At 38.8% G+C, this 13,788-nt stretch overlaps 1 long non-coding RNA gene across 1 annotated transcript; it reads right to left on the bottom strand.

Moving 5' to 3' along the window:
• Positions 1–553: 553 nt before the first annotated feature.
• On the bottom strand, positions 554–4,175 carry LOC139599779 (uncharacterized). The gene is made up of 2 exons (XR_011682305.1): positions 4,042–4,175; positions 554–977 (listed from the first exon to the last, which is right to left on the bottom strand). It is a non-coding gene; the product is annotated as an uncharacterized lncRNA (long non-coding RNA).
• Positions 4,176–13,788: the final 9,613 nt, after the last annotated feature.

Below are 13,788 nucleotides of genomic sequence, written 5' to 3'. Positions count from 1 at the left end.
ATGGCAAATAAGTTTTACCCTTACCTTGATGATGTAAGTGTAGATTGTTTTCTTTTAACCCATGCTTATAATCTTCCTGAAATGAGCTTTAGTTAATGTACATGGCACTGGTACTGCATTAGTGCAGCTGCACCCACAGAGGTGATGGTTGATGCATTGCATGCACAGCATAAGGTCCCCACTGGTGTTGCAGGATGCTGGGGCCACTTTGAGTGGGATCATGGAGCTCAGCCTTCCTCTGCTGCTCCTGCCAGGAGAGCTCTGCTGCTGTCAAGGCAGAAGTACAAAAGTACTTCTCCCAGAGGGAGGAATTCAGGCGACATTTCAGCAAGGAGGCAATGAAATGTATGGTAAAGAAAGACAGGAGCAATGCTTGACTTCAGTGTAACCATGAGCAATCATTGTCTCTGGCTTTGGATGAGATTCAGCTGGTTGGCTGGAAGAGGCTGCTGACAAGCATGTGCACAGCAGCTGAAGAAACCTCACCTGTGTAAAGTGCTTTTAAATGAAGGATTTTAGGACAATGTCAAATGCTGTCATGAAACCACACATGGAAAACCAGTCCTTTATGTCATACCAGAAGAGAGACTAATCTAGGTTGAACAGCAACCAGTTACAACACAGTTTAAATGTTAAAGAAGAAATTATTTCTTTTCAAATAGGATGGTTGAGTTCTGAAACAGCAGTTTCACAGAGTGTAGGGAAAAATTGGGTTGCATTTACGTTGTATCATCGTCACCACGTGAGGGGAGAGGAAGTTAAGCTGCAAATTTGACATGCTTTCATTTGGTGTTCTGCTGATCTTCAACCAAGGCAGCCTGATGCAAATGCTAATAATTCTGCATGATGATCATCATTTCAATGAAACTTCTTTTAACACTGTGTTTTGGCTGCTTAGGTAAGTGTTGGTTTGGTTTTTTGGCTGTTTTTCTTTTGTTGGTGTAGTTGTTTTGTTTTTAGTTAGTCGCCTGTAATCGCTGGATTTGAAAAAAAAAAACTTATGGTATATCCACCTCAAATACACATGTGAGACAAGGAGAATATTAACTGTTTTTTCATAATGCTGAAAGCAAGATTAAAAAGCGTGAGAAATCAAAAACATTTTCACAAAGAAATTGTTGCAGGGAAAGCATAGAGGAACAAACTGAACACTTCAACACCCAAAATGATGTTAGGTTAATGTATGCACCATCTTTTTAGGATTTCTGACTTGATTATTTGCTATGACAAATGCTGAATGTAGAATTTTAAAGTGTTGAGGAGGATTTCTCTAGACCACATAGGTACTGAAATACAAAGCAGATAAGAATTCATATTTCTTGTTCAATACAAATTGCAGTGGATAATGCTGAAGTTAAGGAGGAGTTAAGAAGTTAGCAAAATATTTTTTTTCACTGATATTTTTCAGAAAAACAGTAAAGATGAAAATATAGCACTGTCAATAGCACAACTGTGTTTTAAACAACAAACTGAATGAACAGAAAAACTGAAATCCATGATTATTTCTTTAACTTGAACAGCTTCTAGGTTCTTTACACACTACATCAATTATTTCCCTTATTTTTTCTGCTGCTTATATTACCCTATGCTTTCCATATTGTTTTCTACAAGTTTTTAACTGTTGCATTGTAAAGATGGAGGTGCTTGACTCCTTTACTTGTGATGAATGTGTGGCTTTTTCTATTGAAAAAATAGAAAAATTTTTTACATATTTTTGATAAAACTGATCAGATGCCATTTTAGGGTGAGATATGAAAAAGTGTGTCTAATTAGTTATATCTTGCTGTGAAATATGCCTGAGTGAGAAATTGGATAAAATTTAGAAGAAAATCATACCATTCACTCTTATTATTAGTTCTTCACTTTAATGTTGTAAAGGATAGAAAAAAGGAATTATAATTCTTCATACAGCATATGAAAAACATTGTCTCAGCAGTCATGGGAATAGATTTTATAGGATTAGCACTTTTGTAATGAGCATCAATGCCATTAGAATATAAAAAGAGTTATCTGATACCCACACAGTGGTTTCACTTTAGAAGAAAATGTTTTGTACATATATTGCACAATGTCTCATGTATTACTCACTTTGCATGCTAACAGTGACAGAAAAATGTATTGAAAGCAGGAAGGAACAAAAATTTTGATTTCTGCTGATACTGTCCAAGTCAGCCTTTTCTTAGAATCCAGACAAGAGACCCCATGAGAGAACAGGGATCTTTGTGGCTTCTCTTATTAAATGAAGGAGGTGAATTTGGTGTTATAAACTGCTTGTCAGCAAGTACTTAATGGAAGAAGTTGAAACCAAATGAAAAAAACACCTCTAAAATGCTGTAAACTTGTCATTCATTAGAAGCAGTGCTGGACAAGAACTCCTATATAAGGGCAAAAATTGCAGTGTCTTTTTCTTTAACCTTGATGAGTTTTTCACTATTGACTAATTAATTATTCTGAATTACTCCTTTTTTTTATTCTTTATCTGGCAGAGGGTGTTTAATATGCTTCAGACTCAATCTCTTTTTATAAAGCTTTTTGTTGAAAATAAAAATTTGTTTATCAGCAAGAATGCAGAAAATATTCATTTATTGCACACAAACAATGATGGAGGACTTTACACATCAGTTTAAAAGTTTACTTTAGCAAGAAAACAATTGCTGTCATTCAAGGGAGAAGTGAGTAGTAAGCTTGAAATTAATGCCATAATGATTTTACAGTATTAATTATTATTTTAAATGTTTATTTTAACATTTAAACACTTCTTTAATATTTAAGGTATTTCTTGTAAATACTGCTTTAATGACATCTCTTTGTTGTTTTACCTTTTAAATCTGTGTGTATTTCTCCATAGCTACAGATCCCAAAAATTTAAGAGTCATCCAAACACCAACAAATATAAATCTATCAGTTGGAGACTACACTGAAATCACCTGTATTTGGGAAAAAGCTGTTGAGAGGTGTAGAGCATGCTGGTATTTTGTTAATCAAGTGAACATCACTAAAAGTATATCATCAAAACTTCTTTATTTGTCCAACATCACCCATGAAAACAAGGATGTGCTCGTCATCAAATCTGCCAATGTAAATGACACTGGATTTTACTACTGTGAGATCATTATTGAAATACCTTTCCTTAAAAAACTACGTGGCAATGGGACAACAGTGATTGTTGAAGAGAAAGGTAGGCTGGCAAGGCATGTGTGCCATATCACTTCTCATCAGAAAGATTCTTCAGTTTGAACTATGTTCTGCATTTCCTTCCCCTCCCACCTTCCTTCCTCAACACTTTGGATCTCTGGGTGAAAGAGACAAACACAAAGAGGGCATGAGCAATTTTTAATGACAACTGACTCAAACTGTCTGCCTTAATATCTCCAGTGCAGTGTTAGTTTTCCTCCATAAGGATTTGCTAATAAGAATTATTACCTAAGGCTTACAGAAATGCTGTGCATGAGCTGTGTGTTTCACACAAGCCCCAACCACAGCTGGGTGTGAGACACTGAGAATCTGCTGGGTGCTTGCAGGGGGCTGCAGTGATTACATGGTTACTCTGCTCAGTAATCTGTAACCTTTACTAACCTTTTTAATTTTTTATTACGAGTTCTTAATGAAAAGTGAGAAATAAATCAATATGGATGATGGAACAGTATGGGCCCTACATGGATTTGTGTCCATAAAATTGTTGTGGCTAATAGTTTTGTATGTGCTGTGTCTCCCTGTTTTGCCAAAGACATATGCTAACTTTTACAGGGGAGCAGTTTAAGGTTCCAATTCTGAGTTAAGCATTGAACAGCATGAATGCAATTAGTATTCACACACAACTAAAATTTTCAGCAATAGGAGTGAGATCTGTTTACCCTTAAATTATTAATACAATGTGAGACACCCAGAAGACAATTTACCTTACTTCTGTTATACAACTAACTGAAGACATCATGCACCAGTTCTGGAAGATACTGATCTTCAGCTCTCTTTATACCTCTCAAATGCAGAGAAACACTAGGGAACTAGATTAGACCTTCAGCATTACCAAACATCACTCACTTGCTGATTGGTCAAGTCACAGGAAGCCTTTCCAATCCTGCAGTACACTTCAGTTTTGCACAGTATTTTATACCATGGGTCAGCTGGTTCAAAGGGAAACACAAAAATTATCAAAGATTTAGAAAATATCAATGCCAGAGAATAATGAAGTCATGTTCAAAATGGTGGACAATTAATGCAGATTAGTTTAACTCTTTAACAGTGTTTTAATGTCCTAAAATGAGTTAGGCAATCTGATCTCTTGCTTGGTCAAGTACAAGCAGAAAAGACTTGTGGGGAGGGGGAATGTGAATCTGCAGGAGCTGTAGGAGGTACTGATGTTATTGTTCATCAGGCATACATCCCTTAGAAATGGGAAAGAGACCTTGTACCTAATTCACTCTTGAAATAATTTTTAATTTTACTTGCCTTTTCTTTTGCTGTGATATTGATCTTTTATTTTATCTTTGACCAGTACATCATTATATTTAAAAATTTATAATTGCAGCAGCTCACTCACTGAGAAGGAGATATTTGGAATCATGGGCCATCCTTCCTTTTTTAGTGGCAGTGGGAAGCTTGTATCTTTGCTACAAAAAGAAAAAGTACTCCACCCTATCTGGTGAGTTACAAGATTTCCATTAGCACAAATAAGTTATGGGTTTGGTTTGAGATGGCTGGAGAGGTGCACTGAGGAGGTATTTCAGTGTATAATTTGCTCACCTGGTCCTGGTCTGCTGAGGCATCTCGAGCTGACAGGAGGGGTCAGAGGCACAGCTCGTAGTTCAGGATGCAGCCACTTGCTTTCATTATTTACCTTCTAAGGAGAGTCATCACTTAAACTGAAGGTCTTGACCTGGCTAGGGTATTCAAGGATATCAGTTCTGATAATTTCTTGCTGATTTCTGACTGAAAAAGTGAGGAGCCAGAACTTAGCTCTGCATCACAATCTCTTACTCCTGGTAGTGACAACTGGAAGTGACATGTGAAAGACCCAGCCTTGAACACATAGTTCTGTTTTTTTCAGGCTGTGATTTCTTTCTAATTAATTATTAATTTGGGTTGGGAGGAGGGTTTTGGAGGGCAGTTTTGTTTGTTCATTTGGGTTTTATGTTGTTGATGGGTTTGGGGGGTCTTTTTCAAAATCTAGAACTTTAAGGATGGAAGAAATCATAGGAAGATAATGGTGAATGACAAGGGTGCAGGCCAAATATAAATGTAGGGCATCTGTGAATAGAGGGCTCAGATTAGTGAGATAATCTAAGGCAGCCTCTTCAGTAACTGTTTGGGCTGTTTCAGTTTATTTCATTTACAGCCTGAATAGCACTCTAGCTCCTGTCATCAAGACTAGCTGTACAAGAGCTCTGCTCTCTCCATTTCGGTGTTTATTGAGCTCGGGCAGAGCACAGGTTTGACTCTGGACATGGACAGTAAGCAGGCACTGACTGGAGCTTGGCTTTCATAAGGTGCTGCACAGCTTCCTGTGCTGACAGGAGGGCAAGAGCAGGAGCAGAGACTCGAGGTGGAAGAGCTTCATGGGAGAGAGGAATCCACCAGGGAAGCAGCTGAGGAAAACTCATCATCTAATTCTGCTGAATGGGTAAGAGGTTTATAACAAGATTCATGCTGTGAGAGGGTTTTCAAAATGAGGCACTGGGGAATGGACAGAACAGAAAGCACACAAGAACCTGCTGTTCCTAGGACAGCATCTTCCTACACAGGAAAAAGGTTTAAAGCAAAAAAAAAAAAAACAAAAAAAAAACACCACAATCAGAAATAAGAAGAGGGATATTTATGTAATAGGAAAGTATTGACATCTGTTATTATAGTTAAAAACACTCTAAGATTGTCTGGAGAAAAGGGCAGCAAAAAGCAGAGAATATCAATATAGAGACTGAGTGAAAGAAGGAAACATAGGAGAAGTAAAAAGTGGCAAGTCCCTTTATATGTAACTGTGTACCAAGGTCAAGGATCATTAGAGCAGGCAATGCTTACTGAGAGCAGGTAGCAGGTTTCTGGCAAGCTCCCTTTTCCATGCAATTATTCATCTTTTAATAATTACTTTGAAACATAAATTAGGCAAGGGAAAGAAGCCCTAATTTAACCCTTGCATAGGCAGGCACAGTTTTTATTGCAATCAGGTGGAGAGACTTGGGCAAGTCACACAGAAGAGATGAAAAATGTTCAAGCCCATGGTCACAATTCCAGTTACTGAGCTTACAGATTCCAGGTTCTCCCATAAGAGAACCTGGCTGCAGCCTTGATTTGGTCACATTAGTACTGTGGTCATGGCAAGAGAAAATATCAACATGCAGGTAGTGAAACAGTAATATCCATCTTTTGTTGAGCAAGAGTCATTGCTCTAAGAAAAATAAAATACCTGGGAAAATTCATTCTCTGTAGGTAGATTGCCACTGAAGCTAAGAGACTTGCTTTTACTGGAGATATCATAGTAGAAAATTACAAGAATACAAGTCATAATATGGTCTGGTCATAATAATAAATTATTCTAATTGCTAGCTATGAAGAGATTATGCTTCTGCTTGTTAATATTTAATGAAGTTGTAGGAAAACGAGGTTGAGAATGAGAAAACAAGCATCCTAGGGGGTGCTGAGTGAAAAGTTCATTAGTAGCCAGTTACTGCTCAGGATTTGTGTGGGTAAGACTGCTTCAGAGGATGTGTGAATGCAATAAAAATCTTTTGCAGCTGCTTCATGATTTAGCAGCTACCAGCCACAGTGATGTATCGTGGCCTAGGTTCAGTATTTTCCTCCATGTAACAGACCTTTTTGATATTTTAGTGAAAGCAGAAAGAGTGGTTTCATAGTGTCATACTTTTAAATGTTCAAGCATAATTGGATGTTATAAATCATTCAAGAGCTCCAGTGGGTTAGTAAGGCCAGTACATGCAACGTGTATGGACACCACATTTCAAACAAATTAAGCCAGCAGTGATAAGCAAATATTATGGTATCTCTGGAATTGTCCTTACTGCCTTTCAATTGTATTGCAGAATATTATCACCTTAATTTAATTTTTTTTTCTGATTGTGAGAAAGTCTCTACTTACTTGGGAAAAACAAGTCTCACACTGGTTTTTAATATAACTTACACTTTTCTTGTTAAGTTTGGAAATTTGGTGAATATTCTGAGTCGGTTTGGGCATCATTTCTAGAACAGTGAACATGAAGGTTGTATCTGCCTCTGCAAGACTACTTACAGTCTCATGCTTTTTTTCCAATTCTTGGTGTTGAAAAGGCAATCCTGCAACACAGAAATTGAATCAAGCCATGGATTTTATTCTCACCTGTATTATATGTCACAGCAACACTGAGCAATTAGGTCAGGTGACAACATAGGTGCAAGTACCCAAGGTAACTTAAGCTGGGAGTTAACATCCTCATGGCAAAGCTGGCTCCTGTAGCACTTATCTCTGGAGAATCATCCCATGTTTCCTCAGCTCAGGGAGTTTTTCCCAGACAGTTCTGCCAGCTGCAGAGGAATTTGGCCTTTGAAGGAGTTCCCAGTGCAGCTGGTGATTTTTTTCATCTAGTTCTGGAGGTTCCAGTCAAAATTTAAGCACTCTTGTAGCATTAATACAAAAATCCAGCTCATGGTAGCGTGTATAATGCTCACTCCTGACTGGGGGGCTCTAGTTGTTCAAAACACACAGAACTGTGATGCAGCTTGGCTGGCCACCCCTGCCATGCCCCCTGTTTGACATTTGTCTGGCAGGTATCCCTCTGTGCTGAGTATGGCTCATCAGAGCACAGACAGCAAACCCCCACAGCAGCATGTAGGTGTGAAGACAAAAAGCCACTTCATAACTTCCACCCATTTATTCATTTATGCCATCTCAGCTTGAGATTTTGATTTTATGTATCTGTGGGAATAGGTCTTTGTGTACATTTCAGGCAGATATTTAATTCTCATATTTTGCTAAAGGACTTACCCATGTATGTTTAGGAATAGGATGACTTTTGCACTGTCCAGAAGAGCATGAATACCACAGCAGTGTGCTAGTTTACTGCATCAAAAGAGCATCCATCCAGAGGGAAAAGTATGATGAAGATTTTTGGAAATATCAGAGTTAAAAGATTAAGGGAGTGAAAATGTTTTCCATTTCAGAGAATCTGATCTACCCTGATACTTGACATCTTTAGTATTCTAAAAAGGTATTTTGTGCCTGCTGCCTAATTAACTAAGGGAATTGAATCTGAATATAGGAAGGCTTTGCCTTTCAACAATTAATACTGAAACATTCATTTCTTCTGTGACTGTAACTTCATGGCCTGTGTTTCCTGGGGCTGTGCTGTGTCATGGGTAAAAGTTTATTTTACATCTACTTTATGGGTAAAAGTCTTTACAGACATTTTCTTTGTTTTTTAAGGCTGTGTCTCTGCTTTATGAATCACTTGAAATTTTATGCAATGAATCAGGAGGAAAAGATGACAAATCCACTGCAACTATTGTGTCTAATGGAGAAGATGAGCAAATCCCACAAACTAGGGCAGCTGAAAAGTCTGGAATGAGACAAGGATCTGCCATCTACTTTGACATTCAGAACTAAACAAAATATGGCTAAATAACTATGAAACTGAAAAATATGATAATTTGCTGCTGCAAGATGGATTACGTGTTTCCTGTCAAAAGCTTGTCAGTGGGACAATACAGAAGAAAAACAGTTGGCTCTAAGCAGTTTTTGAATGTTTTGTCACTAATAAAACATTCTAAGGAATCTCTGAATTTGGAGAATATGTCATTTAGAAAACTGTCTTCAGCTCTTCCTCTTGTGTCCAGAAATACTCTGTTTACCACACTTTGAATAAAACTTCTGGACTGAGCAGCATTCTCCAACACAAGCATTTCTTCAGGAAGCTTCCTGTCAAAAGCTTGTCAGTGGGACAATACAGAAGAAAAACAGTTGGCTCTAAGCAGTTTTTGAATGTTTTGTCACTAATAAAACATTCTAAGGAATCTCTGAATTTGGAGAATATGTCATTTAGAAAACTGTCTTCAGCTCTTCCTCTTGTGTCCAGAAATACTCTGTTTACCACACTTTGAATAAAACTTCTGGACTGAGCAGCATTCTCCAACACAAGCATTTCTTCAGGAAGCTTCCTGTCAAAAGCTTGTCAGTGGGACAATACAGAAGAAAAACAGTTGGCTCTAAGCAGTTTTTGAATGTTTTGTCACTAATAAAACATTCTAAGGAATCTCTGAATTTGGAGAATATGTCATTTAGAAAACTGTCTTCAGCTCTTCCTCTTGTGTCCAGAAATACTCTGTTTACCACACTTTGAATAAAACTTCTGGACTGAGCAGCATTCTCCAACACAAGCATTTCTTCAGGAAGCCCATGGATGAATAGGAGATGATAGAGACAAAAATGCATGGAGTCTGAGCTCTGAAGATGTCATCAGTTCTGACCACACTATAGACAGAGAGGTATGCCAGAAAGGATTATATTCCTGTTATATATATAAAGGGACTGTTAGTGTTAATTCATTCACAAACTAGGAAAAGTCTTCCAGAGAAAGAAGTCTCCTACACACAATGAAATATTAGATTTAAATTAAGATATATATATATAGAGAGAGAGATATAGATATATATAGATATATATATAGATAGATATAGATATATAGATAGATATATGTATATTTATGATTATTGTCTAACTGGTTCAGGAGGGCTGCCTGGAGGAGATAGGGGTGGTAATTCTTATTCCACTCTTGCCAGCTTTAAAACTTTTTAAAAAATCACTGAAGAAAAACCAAAGTTGAAAAAATTAAGGAGAACTTGGCTTCCAAGGTCAGAACGGGGGGAAGTTTTGACAGCAAAGCTAATGGCAGTTGTCCAAGGGCTGCTGAATGCTAAGAGTGGGTATCTGAAATGTGACTGTGTTTATGTATCAGGGTTATGTTATCTTCTGTTAATGCTTTTTTCATAGCTTAGCTGGAGGTTGGAACATCTTGCCATCAGTGCAGGTAGAAACAACTTCACTGCTGGAGATTTTTGTCCAGCTTGTACCTGGGCAGTGCAATAGATACAATCCAGCTTTCCCAGAGCCCTTAAAAACTGCTTGTGTAGTCTAAATGTGTGACTGGCTTCCTACTAAATGCTGTTCAAGAAATCTTGGTGGCCATACAGAACAGCTCATGGTGTGGCTCAGTCTGTGCTGTACTGACTGCAGTTCACAAAGCTACCTCTCAAATCACTGTAGCTCAGCTGGGTCTCACTCTGGATCCTTTCCTGGGTTATTCTGTAACCTGCCCTGACTTCCCTACTGCAATAAATATGCTGCTGTCTGAACCAGACTGTAATCAGTGCTCTGTGATTATGTCTTGTATGAGAGAAACAGTTATAGTACATCTCATGGTATTTATGTGTAAATGGAATAAAGCAAAAAAATACTCTTTTTCTCTTCTTAAAGTTCAGGTCCTGAAACTCACTATTACAGATCCATTTCCTTCACTGCATGGTGGAACTCTGTCATATGCCATATTCCTTTAAGGATCAAAGATAGGACTGCCCTGGATTCCCCCAAGCCCTGTAACTTTGTTTGCCACACAAGAAAGTCATAATCTGTAAAACAGTGACCTTCAGCCCAAGTCCCTTGACCTTCCCCAAGTTCAAGGAAGCTCTCAGTTATGCACCAGAGCTGTAAGTGGGTGCAGTAAATTTTGGTCTTTCTATATACTGCTGCTTACTTCTCTGTTTAATCACAATGTACAGTTTTCAGGAAAAATGTTAAAGAAAACTGCAGCTTAATAGTCTCCAAATCCTATTTTCATTACATTTTGATTAAATGTGGCTCCTAACAGCAAAGAATGCTGCCTTCTTAACAGCTGCACACATTTTGTATTTTAACATGGTCATTTCCAACATCTGTAGAAGACTCCATCCAATTTATCATGACCTATTTTTATCTGTGGCTGACAGTGGTGGCTATGAGCCAGCAGAGTATTTTTAGAGCTTTTGACACCTCTGCCTCAAATATATTAGCTTCTCTGCTTCTGTGCCACTTGGGAAGCAATAAATCCTTCTGTGTTTTAATTCTTCTTGGCTGTTTTGTTAGCTTTAAAACAAAACCAGCGCTCTGTAATTAACCCCAGGTCACGTTCTAGCAGGCAGTATGATCTCAGTTTTAACTGTCTGTTTAGCTGATGAGAATATAATGAAGGCATCTGTCTAATAATAGAACTTGAAGAGAGTCCTGGGCCTTTGCTTTTAGCCATTTTATTGGTTATTCCCTTTTGAATAAGCTGCTGAAAAATGATGGTTCCATTCCATTTAATTTATGTCCAAAGTGTTATGTTGAGCGCAGGCTGAAACATGCTGATTTAGGAGCAAGTCTGGCACAATGAATTCAAAAGCCTTGTGTGTGTTCTATGTTTTTAATGTCTCACCAATGTACTTGGCTTAGTCACAGCCCTACAAATGAGGCTCCCTCTCTGCTTCTGTCACACTCCTGACCCTGGTTTGCAGAGCTAGTACAGTCTGCTTGAGCCTGAACTCTCTCTCTTCCCAATCCCTTGCAAAACCATGCAAGGAGTCACATCTTATTTACCCTCCCTAGCACTTAGGTAGCTGCTCTTAGTGACTGAGTATGATCTAGCTTGACCTGCACATTTTCTTCCAAGCCCTGGACTGGGGTTCCTTCCTCTCCTTGTATCCATGGAAGATCATGGAGCAGGCATTCCCAGCCCCATTACACCAAGGACCTCAGAGGCAGGCAGGATGATGAGTTGTCCCAATTATTGTGTTTGCAGAACAGCTCTGTTTGTGTGTGGTACTGAGCCCTGCACAGCCACTCACTCCCTCCTGTCTCCCCTGTGGTTACAACGGGGGCAGCTGTAAAGGGCTTTTTATTATCATTGTTTTTTCTAAGAGCTCTTCCGTCAGTTCTTTGTAAACAGGAAACTGCAAATACAACTGACAAACAAATACTCAGATCAAAAAATGTGAAGCAATTTCTCTAATGAAGAGAAAGGGCAGGTGACCATGTGCCAGTGTTTCTTGTTTTCTACCTAATGTGAAATGCTGAGATGGGAGGAAGGATTTTTATGAACATTCAAATAAAACAGCTTTGGCAAAGGTGCTGTGGTCTGGTGCTGCATGCCAGTGAATTTTGCTGGCTGAGAGAATGCGACAAAAATTAGTTCCTTGTCTTTTTTCCAGAGCAGAGACTGTTGGCAGGGCTTGGCAATATCTTACGCAGCCAAAGCTGCCCTTCCTAACCTTGCTTCAGGAAGTATTCAACTCCACAGAGGTGGGGGAGTATAAAAAGGACAAGGCAGAGAGGCAAAAGTGCAGCATCTGTGTTAGGTGTTATTAATGGGCTTAAGACAGTCAGAGATCAGAGGAACAACTGAACAACTTAAGGGTTTGGAATCATAACAAGGAACTGGGTCTGTCACGTGCATTTGCTCTGAAATGTTGTCTATTCTTTTATCTGCTGATGTCCTTGTCTTGTCCTAAACTTGAATGCTCAGCTCCACAAGCCAGGAATGCTATATCTGTAAATTGCCAGGCCTAACACAATTGCAGCCCATGGTTAAGGTTTCTGATACTGCTGTGGAAATAAATCATGAAAGCAACTAATAGGTGTTGCTCCCTTCTTCACTTTTTAGCTTTTAATTCTGGAGAGAGGAAAAAAGCCATAAGCTTCTCTAATAAAGACAACACAAACTAGTCAGGTGGTAGGGTGAAAGACACTCCAAAAATACCAATTTTCTTTCTTTTTTCAGATAGAAAAGCTCTGCTTTTTCAGTTTAGCAGCTGTACAATATTAAAAGGTGTCATTTCAAGTTTCTTTTTAAATACAGACTAAGCTTACTCTAAACTGCAGATCTAATCTCAAAGAGGGGCTGCTATGAAGCAAGAAAGGAAATGGAAAGAGCAGTTACCATTTAATTCAAACTGGTTACCCCTGGGTAGAAAGAGTTGCAACAGCTTTCCAACCTCACCTTCAGCTGAGCAGTGTGGCCGCAGAGCAGTGTGAGTGCTGAGCAGGGGACATCACCCCGGTACAGGCTGTTCCCAAGACACCACAACCAGTGTCCTGGCACAGCAATGGCTACCCCAGTTAAGACACATACCAGGTAGGACATCTAGATTGCACATTTGGCAATTTTGGCCATAATAATGCAGCTCCTGTATTTGTATTTGTGACCACATTTCCGCAACAGAGTCAAGCATCCTCTCTTCTAGGTGAGACTCTATTCGTGGTTGGATTCTCCTCTCCAAAGCAAGGATTCTCCCACTTCTGTGCAGATCATTTTTTATTTTCCTATTTGTTGAAAGCTTTCTCTTTTTCTGATGAGTGAAATCTGAAGTTAAATGATCTGTTACAAAAGCAGGCTCTAGTTCCATTTCCCACCCCTGCTTCCAGTATTTCTGAGCCCAGCATTTTCTGCCATTAGCAGTGGCAGAACTGCTAAAAAAGCCCCACTCCTTATCAGTTACACTGCACTCTGTGATTGCTTTCAGGAAATGAAAAGCAGCCAGCTCTGTAAAATGTGTGTGCCTGGGGAACTTCCACTCCAGCAATTAGCCTTGTAAATCTTCCTGGAGGCATCTATGGATATCACCTCACTTTACACACAGTTCTGGGAGAGTAGGTCAGTCCTACCCATATCCTCAGTGTACACATAAATTCATATTTCAAAATGAAAAAAAAAAAGTTTTTTAGAAAGGGAAATGCATAGGTGTTTCTTTGATGTGTTTCCTGCATGGACACTCAACACTAAACAACTTTCTCTT

This window comes from Agelaius tricolor, unplaced genomic scaffold, assembly GCF_023055355.1.
Source record: "Agelaius tricolor isolate 1412-34295 unplaced genomic scaffold, bAgeTri1.0.p SCAF_24, whole genome shotgun sequence".
Taxonomy (NCBI): domain Eukaryota; kingdom Metazoa; phylum Chordata; class Aves; order Passeriformes; family Icteridae; genus Agelaius; species Agelaius tricolor.
The sequence above is the reverse complement of the archived record's forward strand: the minus strand, read 5'-3'. Positions and strand labels throughout refer to the sequence as shown.